Below are 16,222 nucleotides of genomic sequence, written 5' to 3' on the forward strand. Positions count from 1 at the left end.
TCTTTTTAATGTTTTTATTTTTTTTTTGAGACAGAGACAGACGGAGCATGAGCAGGGGAGGAGCAGAGAGAGAGGGAGACACAGAATCCGAAGCAGGCTCCAGGCTCGGAGCCATCAGCACAGAGCCTGAGGCGAGGCTTGAACCCACAGTGAGATCATGACCTGACCCGAAGTAGGATGCTTAACCGACTGAGCCACCCAGGCGCCCTATCATCTATTTTTTAATGTACATTTCCAGCACTCTTGACTTCTCTACTAGCATATCCGTTGACCAGCAAAGGGCTAACTAGAATCGAATGGTCAGTGAAACATTTATGCTCTTTACACCAATTAGGTGTCAGCTTATACTCATTTTTTTAAAAATCCTACCTCTGGAACACTATTCCAGTTTGGGCGTACCATGTTTGTATAGACTAAAAAATCTAAAACAAACCTGATTTCTATTTTCTAGAGAGAATTTTTTTTTTCTTATTTATGTATTGTTCTCTATCCTGGAAGAAATCCATGAGAAATTTTCTCATTGTTCAGTTATTATTTTTATTAGTTTTGCTGAGAATTTTTGCCTAGCCTCTTAGGATGTATGGTTTTGGCTCTTTCTTTAAATTAGGTCTATAATTCATGTTAGTGCTCTTTTTGCTATAAGAGTTCTCTTCTCTCCTTCTGCAAGTCACAGAGCATCATAGATTGGAACCGCTGAACCCCTGGACCGCTCTTGTGTTTCCTCTGCACCCCCCTCGTGGGTAATGCAGCAGGGTGGGGTGTGACGGGGGGGGCAGACATTGTTAGGTTTCTCCTTTTGCACAAATCTTACCTGGTGGCCTGTTCTTTCTTTAACTGTCATTAAAACATTATGCAAGGTTTATTCTCTACTACCCAGAAACCTCCTCTTCAAAAGGGTCACCTACTGCCTCTGTTTTTGGGTGGCCTCTGTTCTGCCCTGTCCAGAGGAAGGGCTCAGCAACACAACAGAAGGAGGAGGGACATCTCCCTGATGGTGTTTCTTCCTCAGATTTTGGGGTCACCCTTCTCTTCACCTTTAAGCCTGTTGTTTATGTCCTCACTGGAGTCAGTCAGACTAGTTGAGTCTGTCCTCACCGACATTTTTTCAAAGTGTTTTTTTAAGTTTATTTACTTATTTTGAAAGCGAGAGAGAGAGAATCTCAAGCAGGCTCTGCACTGTCAGCACAGAGCCCGATGTGGGGCTTGAACCCACAAACCACGAGATCATGACCTGAGCTGAAGTCAAGAGTCAGATGGTCAACTGACTGAGCTACCCAGGGGCCCCTCACTGGCATTTTTTTTTTGTAAATATGCAACTTTGTATAGTTTTAAATGGAATTCGGAGGTTATCAGCCTTCCAACATAGTAAACAATAAAACCAACAAATTTCGGACTAAAACTCCTGAACACAAACAAAGAGCGGAAATAGGAGTTTGGGCTTAGAATTCAGCCACATAGAATGCTTCTGGGCATGACGACCGAGGAGAGAGATGAGTGGACCAGCAGACGTCTTGGCTGATTCTCCACTCTCCCCAAAATACCGGAGGCACGAGACAGCAGCCCTCTGTTATTTCCATGCTTCCCTAGGCAGACACAGGTCTGGTGGGAAACCCGTCCTCTTTATAGGCATTTCTCTTCCACATAATTATTAAAAAAAATAATTACAAGGTAAATATAGATCCTACTCATAGGCCAACCAATGAAAATACAATGATGCCCAGGAGTTAGCACCGCTAACACTTCCTCGGGCGCTGGCTGCGTGACTAAGTGATGACATCTTGTCACTCCCCGTCACATCCTTGATTCCAAACCGTCTCTGTGTGTAGATCTCAATCCACAGTTCATTAGATAGCAAACACCACCTGAAACCAGAAGCAAAAAATAGAGTAACGCCCAGAGGCAGCGCTCCCTAAGAGAAAAACAAGAATACAGCCATGAGTATTAGGACCGTTTAGGGAAGAGGAGGTTGGAGGGAGGCATGGCAAAGACAAAAGCTCTGACGCTCACAGTCGCCAAGGATAGTTTGGCCAGAAGGTGACAAGTGGGTGAAAACAAAGCCCGTGTGTTTTGGTCATCAACCCTGGACGCTAATGCCTGAATCACACTGCGTGGCCGATCGGACCTAACGACTAAACCAAACGTGTTCAACCCGGAAAGCATTCATTCCGATGAGACACGTAAATGTTTTGCAGTCCACCTTAACCTTACCCTATTTCAGTCGACTGTGTCTTCTGGGATTTTATTTTCTTTAACTGGAAATACAAGTGTTTGGCGCGAGCCTGAATTTCAATGGGAAACCACACGTCCTGCAAGATTTCCAGGTGTGGGGGTTGAGTGAAGCCTCTTCCCGTCCGTTGAGATGTGAGGAGGCACAGAAATAAATGATTCCTGCCCTTCTGTCCTTGATGTATAATTATACTTTAATTAGAACTAATTTTTTGTATTCCCTGAAGGAACACAAACTCTGTAGGAACCAAATTGAATGGTGAGTAATAAAGTTGTAATTAAATTGATAGTTGGTGGTTTCCCACTGCGACCATTGGACACAATGCTTCGGTTTTTTTACAATATTGTCTCTAGAGCCCTCATGGGGTCCAGGGGATATTATGTGGTATACAAGGCAGTTATTATCATGAAGAGCAACTCACTTAAGCCTTTTAGAACATTCTCAGATTATAGAGTCTTTTGTTTGTAATTGGATTTTTGCTGGAGGTGGCATTTGGATGTTTCCCAGGGAAAGACTCACTTAAGTGTTAACCTGATTGAAGAAGCCAGTCATAGGTTCTGAGGTTCAAGATCGCAGGACAAAATGAAAAATCATCCCATGTGTAAACCCGGTTGGTAGAGGGCCTTTCTGGCCACTCTGGTAAGTGTATCATGTTGAGTCTAACTATATTCGTCCAGATGGGGCTACTCAGACTAAAATTTCCCAGAATTATAGAAATAAATCACAAGGGCACCTGGGGGGCTCAGTCGGTTGAGCATCCGACTTCGTCTCAGGTCACGGTCTCACGGTTTGTGAGTTCGAGCCCCGCGTCAGGCTTCCTGCTGTCCACGTAGAGCCTGCTTCGGATCCTCTGTGCTCCCCCTTCCCCCCAACTCATGCTCTCCCTCTCCCTCTCGAAACTAAAGTAAACGTTAAAGAAAAAAGAAAGGAATCGCAGGCCTGTCTTTTCAAGGCTCATAGTTGTATACACCACAGCTATGCAGTGAAGCACAAAAAGATATTTTTGGAGCTATGCTATTTTTCCCATGTTAAAAATGTTAAGCCATACCCAAATAAGGTTTTCCTTTTTAGATAGGGGGAAAAAAAATATTTTGTTTGGAAGGAACACACATGAACTAAAGGTAAATCTACACATCGTGGAACAGGCAATCAATTAACAATCAGCTTGCACTAGCTACCTATAGCTGTGTCACAAGTCACTCCAAAATTCCACGAATTGAAACAGTGCTTCTCATATCCGGTTTCAGCAGGTCAGGAGCCCACTAAGGCCCAGCTGTGGCTCAGGGTTCCGTGGTCATGGTGTTGGGGGAGGCTGCAGCCATCAGTCAGATCAAGGCCGAGTGGCAGGTCCGTTCCCAGACTGACTAATGTGGTCGTTGGCAGGCCTCGCTCCTTGCAAGCTGTTGGCCGGAAGCATCTCTCAACCCCTTGCCCTGTGGGTCTGATTCAAGTCACTTAGCACGGCTTCGTCAGTGAGCGTGAGTGCACAGAGCCACAGGGAGCATGAGCAAAGCAGGAGTACGGGTCTCCTGTCACCCACATCCGGGAGAGCACCCCATCATGTTTCCCACTTTCTGCCGGGTAGAAGCAGGTCACAGGGTCCAGCCTCCACTCTGGAAGGGATTCCACCGGATGCTGGTCACGGGAGCCATTCTAGCAGCCCCGGACTGTAACCCAGCCTGCGGAGAAACAGGCACATAACGACTAGACAGAATTCCCAAACGGAGAAAACGCTTCTTCGCGGTCCCTACACCAATGCCCTCCTGGAGACCATCAGATTCAATCAAGCACGTCAAAATTAACTTTTCCCTTCTTTGATTCCTAATTAAAGTGCTATTTAAAAGAAGTCACGTGATGACAAAGGACAATCACAAAGACAGATGAAACATCTGAATATTATGACACAAAACGTAAAATATGACTGATATTCAGATTCAAATATTTAACTCCTCAGAAATACAGCTATATCATAAAATGAAATATACCAGCCGACCAAAAGATCTCTACTAAATTAAAGAAAGACAAATTAAGAGATTAATGGTCTACTGGTTTTCTTTCTCCTATCATGCTGGGGGAAAAAAAAAGAAAGATTGAGCTTATATATGCATATTTTTTTTAAGTTTCAAAGAATATGCTACAAATTGTAGGGGATTCAAGAGTGGTGGGATTGAAGGAGACTGGAGGTGTGTAATCTGCCCTGTAATGAGTAATGGTGATCACGTATTATTTTTATAAACTTAATACATTTTTAGTAAACATGCATGTAATCAATAAGAAAAAATTCCACAAACACACCCCGTATGTTTCTTTATTCACATACGGTCATTGGGCTATGAGTTCAACGTGCCCTCTGGAGCCCCCGTGATGTGCCACGACACTGGTCCAATGCTAGGTTACGCGCTAAATACAAGCACGCCTTCTGCCCCACGGGACAGCATAGATTCTTCTAGTCCAGTGTAATCGGCTCTGGTTCGAAATGGGTTGTATTTCCAAAGATTGAACCTCACAGGCACCAGTAAGGGAGGTGGCTTTGGGTGCTGGAAACCTGGCTCCCGAATACAAAAATCATTCATTCACAAGTCCCATTTATTCATTCACAAGCCCTATTTGGTCACCATGAAAATCCTTCCTCAGAACCACATCCACCCTTCACTGTCTTTCTGGTTCACGGATATAGATGGTTTTGTGTGCTCTCCGCGATCGGGGTGGCTCAACATTTAGCTACAATGGGTTCCTACGGGATGACGGTACCCAGTAAATGTAAAAATGGTTCCATTGTCAAATACATCTGAGTGTCAGTGACTTAAGTGGAATTCACTCGGGGCTCTTACAAGAGGCCCTTTGCGAATAGGTACCAAGAAGCCCTGAGAACCTTTCCAGGAACATGGGAACCACGCATCCAAAACTCTGGTCTGCAGATGTCCTCTCTCTTGAGCGTTGATGTAGTTTGCCATGAAATCCAACATGGGGAATGCGAATGTAGTCAATACTCACAATGACTTGGGCGAAGACTTGTCTCAATTTCTATTTTTCATACTCATATTTCCCAGCCCGGGTCCCCACTGTGATGTGCAGCTCCCTTCGGGTTTCTGCAAAGGTGTAGAAACAGCCCCACAAAACAACAAAGCCAAAGCACAGATGAGAAGGGGTGGAAGAAGACGTCAGTATGGATGCCCCTGGCAGGATGACAGATCATCGGTTGTGTCCCGCACTCTCAGGTCAGAGGTGCCTGCGGCGGCCCAGGACAGCCCCACATTGACCGGCGGTCCGAGGGCCATCGCTGGCTACCTTCTTGTCCTCGTGCAGAGATTTCTCAGACAGATGCTTTCCCATTTCTGCGGGGCGTAATGCTGGGATCAGGGGGAAACATCACAATTACTTACTCCAGGAAATACGTGCTGGAGAGAGAAAAGGCTGAACCAGCTTATTGGCTAACTTAACTTGTTGGTTATAACTTATTGGGTATAACTTAACCAAACAGCTTATTATCAGAACTGGCATCTTATATCATCAATACTTTCTGGTCGACCTTCCCACTCTGTGACACCAACCCAAGTCCCAAACTGTGCCCAACGCCGACCAGGTTCCCCTTGGCAAGGCTACTGGCAAAACACCCATCCGCATCTCTAAAATCTCATGAGCCCCGTCCCCTGACTCCCCCACCGTGACACTGTGACGATTAAGGTGGTGTTCTCCCATACTGCAATAAATCTAATAAAGTTAGCTTTGCTTGATCAACAAGACTTTTGGGAGTCATCTTTTCTGAGGAACCGGCAGCCGACATTTCAGGACCGAACCTATAAGCAATCCCTACCCATAATCCAACGTCGCACAAACATGTGAGTACTCACTTTGATTTAATGGATTCACATATTAAAATAGCCTTGAAGTTGCCCAATTACATCACATTAGCGCGACTGCATGTCTTTTACTCCCTAGGTTTTTCAAGGCCCTCCCAAGACATGGAGGTCTTAACTGACAAAGATTTAGAAAAGGTCGAGTCCATTTTATTGGGCTCTGGATGAGTATCAAAGACTAGTGACGTGAACCACTGTCTATCCCAGCCCTGTTTTGCCCTGTGCTGGCCGTTTTGCACTGCCTTCTTGTATCAGCCCCCAGACGAGTGATGATGGGCGTGAGACCCAGAAAACTCGACTCAGCCTCCTCCGTTTTAGCAGAATGCTTTCCTCAGTAGAAAGCTCAGGGAATTCGCTTTTATAGCAACATCCTCCATAAGGAAAAAAAGGTATTTCCAGTAACCTAAGTTAAGGTGTGAGCACTTGTACGTGCGTGTGGGTTTGTGTATCTGTGACCCCTGAAATGACACAGTAGCGGTAATTAAAGCAAGACCCCGTCTTTCTTTGACCAGGGGTAGAATCTGCTTTACCAATTACAGACTTGGTGATCTTTCTCATATAATGCAACAGAGCTGTACGTGCTTGGAAAACCCTCTATCAAGGAAAGCCAGATTTAGGGTATCCACAGCGGTCTCCCATGGGCTCAGAAATTTGTCAATATTGTGTCAAGTTCTCTACACCAGGGCTTCTCAAGTTGAACGTCCCTGAGGTACTTGTTAAGATGCAGATTCAGATTCAGTAAGACTGGGATGGAGTCCAGGAGTTTTTGAGGGGATGGAACTATTCTGCATCTAGATCGTCACGGGGATTACATAAATCCGTACATGTCTTCAAATTCATGGCACCGTGCACCAAAATGTGAGTCACGGTTACTGTATGATGCTTTTTAAAAATAATGTTCAAAGCCACACACACTCACTCACTCACACACACACACACACACCCCACAAAGGATGCATCAACGATGGTGAGAGGCTCTGAAGAATTCATAGCATCACCACATAATACTCCTTCCAAAATGTTTATCCTGAACCTGGCCATGAGGAAAAGATCCACCGTGCCAAACTGAGAGACAGTCTATAAAACTTGTCCAGATTCTGCAAAATAATCAGCCTCATGAGAGGGAAAACAACAAGGCTGTAAACTCCTCCGATTTTTTTTTTAATGTTTATTTATTTTTGAGAGAGGGAGCGAGCGAGCAAGCGAGCGAGTAGGGGAGGGGCAGAGAGAGAGGGAGACACAGAATCCGAGGCAGGTTCCAGGCTCCGAGCTGTCAGCACAGAGCCCGACGCGGGGCTCGAAACCATGAACCGTGGGATCACGACCTGAGCTGAAGTCAGATCAACTGAGCCACCCAGGCGCCCCTGATAGAATCAGTATCACAGTGCAACAGATCGAAATTTGTGGGACACAACAAGAACAGCTCTTAGGGGGAAATGCATAGAATTCAATGCTCAGATGAGGAAAGAAACAGGTCTATCGCCCATCGCATCACATCCCGAACTACGTGTAATGGTTTGGATCATCTTCGTTCTGATTTTAATGCACACTTGGGACAAGCAGGGGCTGTTCTTATTCCGCTTTGAGCCTGAGTCTACTGGACGAGCGTGAGTAGATCCCCAGTAGTTTTGCTAACAGAGATTGGTTGACGTTACGTACCTGTTAGGTTTCCTATTATAATTTTTATTGTGATACACGGATGACCTGTGCCTCCAAAGAGTGTGTTCTGAAATATTATTCCTTGTATACTTTAAAATGACACCAGTTTGTTTGATGCTCCTCAGACATTGCAATGGTCAAGTGTTGAAAAACAGCACCAAATAAGTGACAGCAATTATTTGGCTACCTATTACTTTTGCTTTAAATTTTTGGGTTTTGAAATAACTGTAGATTCACGGAAGCTGCGAAGAAATCCTCGGAACGTCCGGCACACCCCTTAGCCACCCTCTCCTGTCTTCCACAGCTATCAAATCAAAACCAGGATGTTGAGATTGGTACAGTCCATCGAGTTTGTTCATAGGATTTGTGCCAGGTACACTCCTGCGGTGCAGGTGCAAAGCTACCTACCGCCTGGACAGACCCGTGTGGCTGCCCCCGGTTAAGATACGCACCTGAACGTCAGCACAGGGACTACCTCATGCTACCCTTTCCCCCCTCCTCCCCTGTTCCCACACCTGCAGCTACCAATCTATTCTCCATCTCTGTAATTACGACAACGAATGCTGTAAAAAAGGGACCACCCAGTATATACTTTTTGAGATTGGCTTTCATCACTCCACGTCCACACCTGACGTGCATCCAAACCGTGGCATGGATCGGCAGTCTGTTTACTTGTGTCGCTGCGTGGTAGGTTCTGGCACACACGTGCAAGTTTGTGGAACCACTCACACACCAAAGACATTTGGGCGATTTCCTGTTTTGAGCTATTACAGGTAAAGCGGCTGGGAGCATTCGCGTACAAGTTTCTGCCTAAAAATAACTTTCTGTCCAAGGGCGCACTTGCTGGCTCCCTGGGCGAGTCCATTTCGTACTCTGCGCATGTTGAAAACCTGCTCCTAATAAACTGCCGGCACCAAGTTTTCAGCGAGCAATGTCTGCAGCCCTGTCAACCCGGAGAGATGCCTTTGCTCAGCATGCGCGCTGACACGGTGCAGGAAGCACAGACTCCCCCAAAGTGTCCTCACCTCCCTTCCGTGGGGAGCAGAGATGGAGGATGAGGGAGAAAGCAAAGAGAGAAAAAGCACTGGTCCCCCTGCAATCGGGACCGTGGAGGACGACCTCGCAGGAACGAGGCTGAGAAGCTCATCACACCCGGACAACGTGGCATAAATAAAATCTCCGACCGGCCGTCCCTCCCACAGGTGGCCTCCCGTGGAAGGGCCCCTACCCCATGGATCGTGGCTCCAAGAACAGGACCAAGTCTTTCTTTCCAAGAAAGCGTTGTTCTTGGAAGATGCAAGAGAATCACCATTTGCACCTGTTAAAAAAAAGAAAAAGAAAGAAAAGGTCAAGCGTACCTATCTTTTTAAGGTGGTGTCTGTGTTCATAGGTGCTGTTGTCCGGAACCGGCTGGACACCCTCAGTCTCCCGTCTCTGGTTGGGCCTCAAGGCCACGGTCCCGCCCCTGACCACGCACGCCCCTCCTGTCCTCTCTGATCCCAGGAGCCTGGACTCATACCTCTTCCCTTGCTTTGGGGCACTTACATCATCTGCTCTAACCCTTGAGTTCCTCCGTCCAAACCCAGTACAGAACGGGACAGAAGCCACTGGCCTCCTGTTTCTTTGCTACATCCACAGAATCTGGTGAAGATTCAAAGCTTACAAACAACCTTCTCCATTTTCTTAAGATTCCTCTTTTTCCTCCGTGCTGCTGCTTTTTTTTTTAAATTACTACTAGCGTTTTAAAAGTAGAAAGCATCGATATTCACTGTGAGTGACATAAAAGAAACGTCCATGTCTTATAAAGCTGAAAGGTTATTTTTCACTTGCCGTTGAAAGGCTAACTATTACTTAAGTTTGCTCTCCACCCTTGCGGGCATGTACTATGGATTTCAGTCCAGATCTACGACTGCCCATCTTTACTGAATACACTTATCTCTCAAGGAATTGGCCAATCCCTGTCACGTACAGTGTCAACCACATTCCATATGAGCTGTGACGAGTCCAGAATTTGCAGGCAGAAGCTCACGGTGAGATCAGCCATCTATTCTCTGACCTTCCAACATGGGCAAGATCATTTGGGTATTTTGGTGCGTCTACTCACCTGTCCCTTCAGTGCAGGTGGAACTTACTTGTACGAAGGTCAGGGGCCCTATTTCCATGGTTCATGGTGCTTTGGGGGCTTGCAGAGAAAGATCTTCCAAACGTAATATGTCACCAGCACAATTTCTTTTTTTTTTTTTTTTTTCAACGTTTATTTATTTTTGGGACAGAGAGAGACAGAGCATGAACGGGGGAGGGGCAGAGAGAGAGGGAGACACAGAATCGGAAACAGGCCCCAGGCTCTGAGCCATCAGCCCAGAGCCCGACGCGGGGCTCGAACTCACGGACAGCGAGATCGTGACCTGGCTGAAGTCGGACGCTTAACCGACTGCGCCACCCAGGCGCCCCAGCAGCACAATTTCTTTTAATCAAGTGTTTGTCCTTCTCGGTGGTTTATATCTGATCAGTTTCCTTTCTCTCTCCCTCCCCCCTTTTGTCATGGGGGGAGAAAGAGGCAGAAATGCAAGTAATTGTCAGATTTTTCTAGTGTTACCAGTGACACGCATGGGTTTTTTTTTTTCCTCATAGTGTAAAATAAAACAGATATCATGTAAATAATTTCAAATGCCACCTACAATTATGTTTCCCTGCAGACGGAGACAACGGAGAGGCTAAGTATGTCTTTTTCCCTTCAGATGATCTGGAATCCCTCTTTTTAAAAATGGCCCCACCGTCCTCCTACTAATTGCTATGGCAACCACTTCCGGTACCCAGAATTCTCTCTCAGCTAAGGCTAAGACTCCTTGGATGCTCCTGAAGCATTGGCTGCCCTCCCCCCCCCCACCCCCCCCCACCCCCCGCCGAGCCTTATGAAAACCACCCACCTCACCTTTCCCACCTCAGATGGTGTTGAGGAAGGAACCAACTATCACCAGGAAACTAACACACCTCTCCTCAGCCTACCTCACAGGGACGGTCCCGCCTCCAACATCTTGCTCGACGGGACCGTGACTGAGGCCATGACTCTGTGCCGTTGTCTGAATTCACACACGGGCGGATGTTGCACGGAACTGAACGTGACCGGAGACAATGAGCGATGCCTGAGCCGTGGTCGGCGTCTACCAAAATGGTGAGTGGGATTGGCGAGGCAGACACCCCCTTTTCCGGGTGGTTCACGTGCTCGTTTCTCACCCCGGCGGTCGGCAGTGCTCTCTGCGGGCTGCTCCCTCCGCACCAGCCCCCCCCCCCCTCTGTAGGAACACAGAAGAACTGTGTCCCTGGTCCCCTGAAGGCCCGGTGGAAGCAGGTGACTAATTCCTGCTGACGGGCTGTGGGAAGACATCGTGTGTCCTTTTGTCCCAGAGCACTTCATGGCCCTTCTCACACACTTACTTCTAGAACTATCTGCTGATGCCAAAGACTTGGTTTAGTTCCAAGGGTGGGAGGAATCAGAGAAGAAATTCAAGTCACATCCAGGAGGGAGAGCAACTTTAAATCGTAGGTAACGGGGTGGGCTAGTCAAGGCCCAGAACAATAGCGCCTTGTGGCCTGGGGGACGCTCCTGGGTCTGGTGACCACAACTAAGGGCCCATTTTTTTCCAGCGCGATGAAAGAGAATGTCTTATCGGGATGAGAGGGAGCTATGCAATTGACACCCCCCCCAAAAAAAATACCAGTGATGCTGAAGTGTTACCTCCAACATCGCCCGTGTCCCTGCCCCCCTGCTGTTTCGTGGAGACCTCGACCCAGAGAGTGTGCCCGGATGGCATGTGAGCCAAACTGAGTCAGGAAACTCTGATGTCAGGATCATAACAATTATAAATTAGAGAGGAAAATCACTAGCCACCAAGAGACTGGCCAACTCTGTTCTGCCTCCCACAGGCTAGATTTTCTAATGGGCCAAACTCACCTTAGACTTTGCTCTGGACGAGAGAGCGAGCCTCTTCCCTCCTCCCCGTCTCATCCCTGCGACGCCTTGCCCCGGCTTCACTCAGTAACAGTGACAGGCCAACAACCAGGTCACAAGCCCTGGGACACCCGACAGAGATGTCCGTCTGTGGAAAATCCAAAAGACATCTCTATGCTCCTGACACAGCCCGTGGCCCCCTCCCCCACCACATCCCCATCCCTGGTAGATGATAGAACTGGCCGGAGATTCCAATCAAACCCTTACATGCAAAAGGTTTGCTTTTCCAAGTGTCCACGCTTTTAGAAAATTTCTTATCTCAGGTTCTCCCGGAGGGCGAAATCTAATGGGAAAGCGGAGAGGGAATCAGGAGGGATTGTTGCCACGGCCAGAAGCCGCTGGAAGGTCACCTGCCAGGACATCCTGCCTTGATATCCCACCGGCACCTGTGATACCCTCCATACCAAGGAGAATTAACTTCCTTTACTGTCAGTGAGAAGGGAGCGGGGGGCCTCAGTCTGTGTGGTGCACTGGGAAAGCATGAGCTTGGCAGTGACTCGAGGGCAGAGCAGGGAGGGGAGTCCTGGGCAACAGCCCTGCACCCTCAGCTACGTCAGCTACGGTGCTGCGTCCTCCTGAGAGCAGGCCTCCCGCCGAGGAAAAACCCTGTCTCCCATCCAATGAATTATGCGAACTCAACTTAATTGATTGCACCGCGTTGCTTGAAATCGCCGCGAAATTCTGCTGTGGTTTTAAAGATGCGTAAACGCCCTAAGCTTGAGAGGCTCAACCAAGTTCTGTAGTCTCGCGTCAGTTAGTAACATTCATGCACAAGTGGTGTGGGTCACCACCCAGAGGCTCACACGGCTTTCTCTCGGAGTTGTCCTTTCATGGCCCAAGCTGGAGGAAGCGCGGTTTTGGAGGAGATGATCGGGAGTCTGGGTAAGAGAATGATGGGGTGAAGTTCCGGGAGCCGTTGGTGGAGGTCGGGACTGAGGCGGTATCGGGGCCAGGCCAGGAAGCGGGGACTTGGTCCGCGATGCAATCCCCTTCCATCGACCCAACTGCCGGGATGTGTGACGGGCAGCTAGCTGTGCTGGGTGACAACGTAGACGGCACGGGGACAAGCAGGCGCGTCCCCCCTCCTGCCTACCCGAATCCCACTAGTCGTGCGGGTGGCCGTGGGCCCCGCTCCGCCAGGATCGCCCCCTCGGCCCCGGAGGAGGGCTCGCTGTAAGCACAGCTTGTGCGGGCTGGGTGGGCAGCTCTCTCCCCCGCGTGTCTCCCGCCCACGGCCGGGAACATGGCCTGGTGACCAGCACTGCAGTGGCCTCCCCGTGAGAAACGAAGACGGAGACGCCCAGAGACATCCAAGGACCCCTGAGACACTCCCCTCCAGACTCCCCGATTACCCGGGAGAAGACCCTGCTTAAGCCATTGTCACTGGGGGTTCGCGCCACATGCGGCCGAGCACAGGCCTTCGGGAGAAGGACGCTGGCCGGGCCCTGTCCCCTGCTCATGCTGTGTGCACGGGGCGGGAGGCCGTCCCGGAGACCCCTGCCTGGCAGCCGCGGGAGCCCCTGAGACACCAGCAGGGGCCACTGGGGCCCGCATCAGGACAGGGGAGCGGAAGCCCCCCTCCAGCCCCTTTCACTGCTCGAGGTGGGGGGAAGGAACCCTTGAAGGGACGGAAAACAACTGGCTTTTTCAGATTACCTATATTTAGCACTTCCCAAAAGTAGCTATTCTGAGCTGGGTGTAAAGGAAGGCAACAGCTTAACTTGAAAGAGGAGAGAGTGTGTGAGAAAGCAGAGGAAGTGGGACCTGGAGGCCAGTGCTGTGGCTCCGTGGCTGGCTCCGTGGCTGGCTCCACGACGGGGTGCCGTGCTAGGTGACTAGCGGGGAGCACAGCCTCACGGTCACAGAAAGGAAACGGTGTCGCGGAAGGAGAAGGAACGCGTGGGACCTGAATCCGGGGAGGAGTGACCGGCTGTCCCACGCTGTCCCCTGCCTGGGGACCGCCCTCTCTGATGGAGAGAGACAGCTGCGACAATTCCAGTGTTTTCCCCGTGCCCACAGGGCCCCGAGCCTTCCACGTGTGTGCCTGTATTCGGTCCTAACAGATGTACCTCCAGTCACTGCTGAGGACAGCGTGGCCCCTGCCCGGGTCACAGCGCAGAGCTGGGGCCCAGCCCCCGTAGACCCGTCGTGTCTCCAGCTACAGGAACCACGGCGGAAAGAGCCCCTCTCCAGACACTCAGCGGAACGCCTGATTCCAAATGTGATTGTAAAAATCTCAATTAAGACGATCTTCAATTAATCGAGTGTTCCAGGTAATTTAATTTCCTGGCTTAATTGAGCACTAACCAGGAAAACTTTTCCATCAGAGCAGGGGTTTTTTCTCCCCCTCAAAGTGTATGAGACACAATTTCCTAACTTAGTGAACCCGATTTAAATTTTCTTTGGTAATGAAGTCACTAACAGTGCCTCGGGCCCACAGTTTGGAAGCTGCTTCTCACCAACCAGCAACACACGCAGTGCTCAGGGTTGGATCAGATTTGTCTGCTTTTGTTTTTTTTTTTTTTTTCCTAGCCTGCTATTAATTGAGGCTGCAAAGGACATCCTTGGGCATAAGATTCTCCTTTTATACTCAAATGAGTTTCAGATATACCTGAAGTGGAATGTTGGAGTCAATTGGGTTATAAAATATTTTATAGTTTTTTTTTTCTTTTTCTTAATGGTTATGTATTTATTTTGAGAGGTGGGTGAGAGGCAGAGAGAGAGAGAGAGAGAGGCAGAGAGAATCCCACCCTGAGCGAGCGTGGAGCCCAACTCAGGGCTCGAACTCACGAGCCGTGAGATCATGACCTGAGCTGAAACCAAGCGTTGGATACTTAACGGACTGAGCCACCCGGGCGCCCCTATAGTTGTTTTGTTTTTTTTTTTTAATGTTTCCAAAAAATGTTTCCAAAATGCTGCATCATCCCGTTGCCAGAACTCGACGGTGAGGAAGGTTCTGGGTGAAAAGGAGGCTGGAGAAGGAGAACGATACACGGGGAGAGGAAGGAAGCGCTCGGAGAACAGTCTCAGGGGAAAAGAGAGAAAGCCCTTCATCCACTGCCCGCCGTGGGCGCTGGTAACTGCTTGGCCAGCAGCTCACCAGGAAAGAGAAGAAACGCCCTTGCTTGGGGCGCTTGCCAAAGTGCACGTGCCCTGGCGGTGGCTGATTCCAACTCCTTTAACTCAGCACCAGGAAAAATGAGACCCCAGGGCTCTCGTGACCCGCTGGGAGCTTGCCCCAGCACCCTGGCTGCAAGAGACCAGGGGACAATTGCGAGGGACGGTGAGGATGGAGGTCCTCAGTGTGGATGTGCCGCCACCAGCCTCCACGCCACGCCAGGTAAGACTTGCCACCCTGGACACAAGGGCCCTAAATGGAGGACGGGAGACCTGGATCCCCTGTGTAATCAAGAGGACACATGCCCCTTGACCATGGCACACCCCGTATGGAAATTCCCTAGGCACTGGGGAGGCAGTGCCCCCATGACCCCCGATCTTTTTACGGGGTCTTGTTCGATCTGGTCAAAGGATGCCTTGAGCCCTGCCTCGGATTTTATTGCAAGTGCCCTACCTCTTATTGGCCTTCCGTTTCTACCAAAGCGGAAAACCCCAATGCCAAATAATAAAGGCTCATTACCAGTGACAAGAAGTGGCTGATTATTCCGGCAGAAAGTTCTAAGTACAAAGGCTGAAGGTTGGGAACAGACCCAGCGATGAGGAGATGTTTCTCAGTGGGCCCTACCATCAGGGATTTATCTGATTTGGGCTAAGGAGGGCATGATACTCAAAAGCCGGAGGTTAAACGTCTCGACGGAGAGATCACAGCCAGATCTCTTAATCACTTACTTCATTTGGCTTTAGAAAGTGTTTCTTCATGCTTTCTTTTCAGCATTTGGATCTGGTTTTAAATTATTCATACGATGACAATGCCTGATTCCTCTCACAAATTCAGAAAAACATAAAATGTTGGGAAAGGGTTGATGGTTAAAGAATGTCATCTTCTGAGGAATTTTGATATCCTGTCCATAACAGAGATTGCCAGGGAATTAACTGTTTCTTGTACTTTCTAGATTTCTGATGCTTTGACCTCTGGGGCGTCTGGTGCCCTGGAATCACTGTCCCTCCCGGGTCAGCCAATTTCCAGAGATAGTAAGTGACTCGCCTGTGAGCATGTCTTTTATACATAAACCAACCAACACCGAGGCCACATTGCCTCCCAAATAAGAAGATGGTCTATTCTGAGTGTCCCTGGAAGCAGCAGATAGGTGAGTAAGTTCTGCTGAGGGAGGGGTCCCAGAAACGCTATAGAGAATGTAGAGGATTTGATGGCTGGAGCTCAAGCAGCCTTCATGGGCCATGAGGAAGCATCCTGCATCCTAGAGAAGAGGGAGCTGAATCATCTAACGAGTCTGTATCTCTCCTAATATTAGGAAGTCCCTGGACTCCTTCTGCATGACAAAGAATACAAAT

The sequence above is a fragment of the Puma concolor genome, chromosome D4 (assembly GCF_028749965.1).
Source record: "Puma concolor isolate L17-30 chromosome D4, mPumCon1.1.hap2, whole genome shotgun sequence".
NCBI lineage: Eukaryota > Metazoa > Chordata > Mammalia > Carnivora > Felidae > Puma > Puma concolor.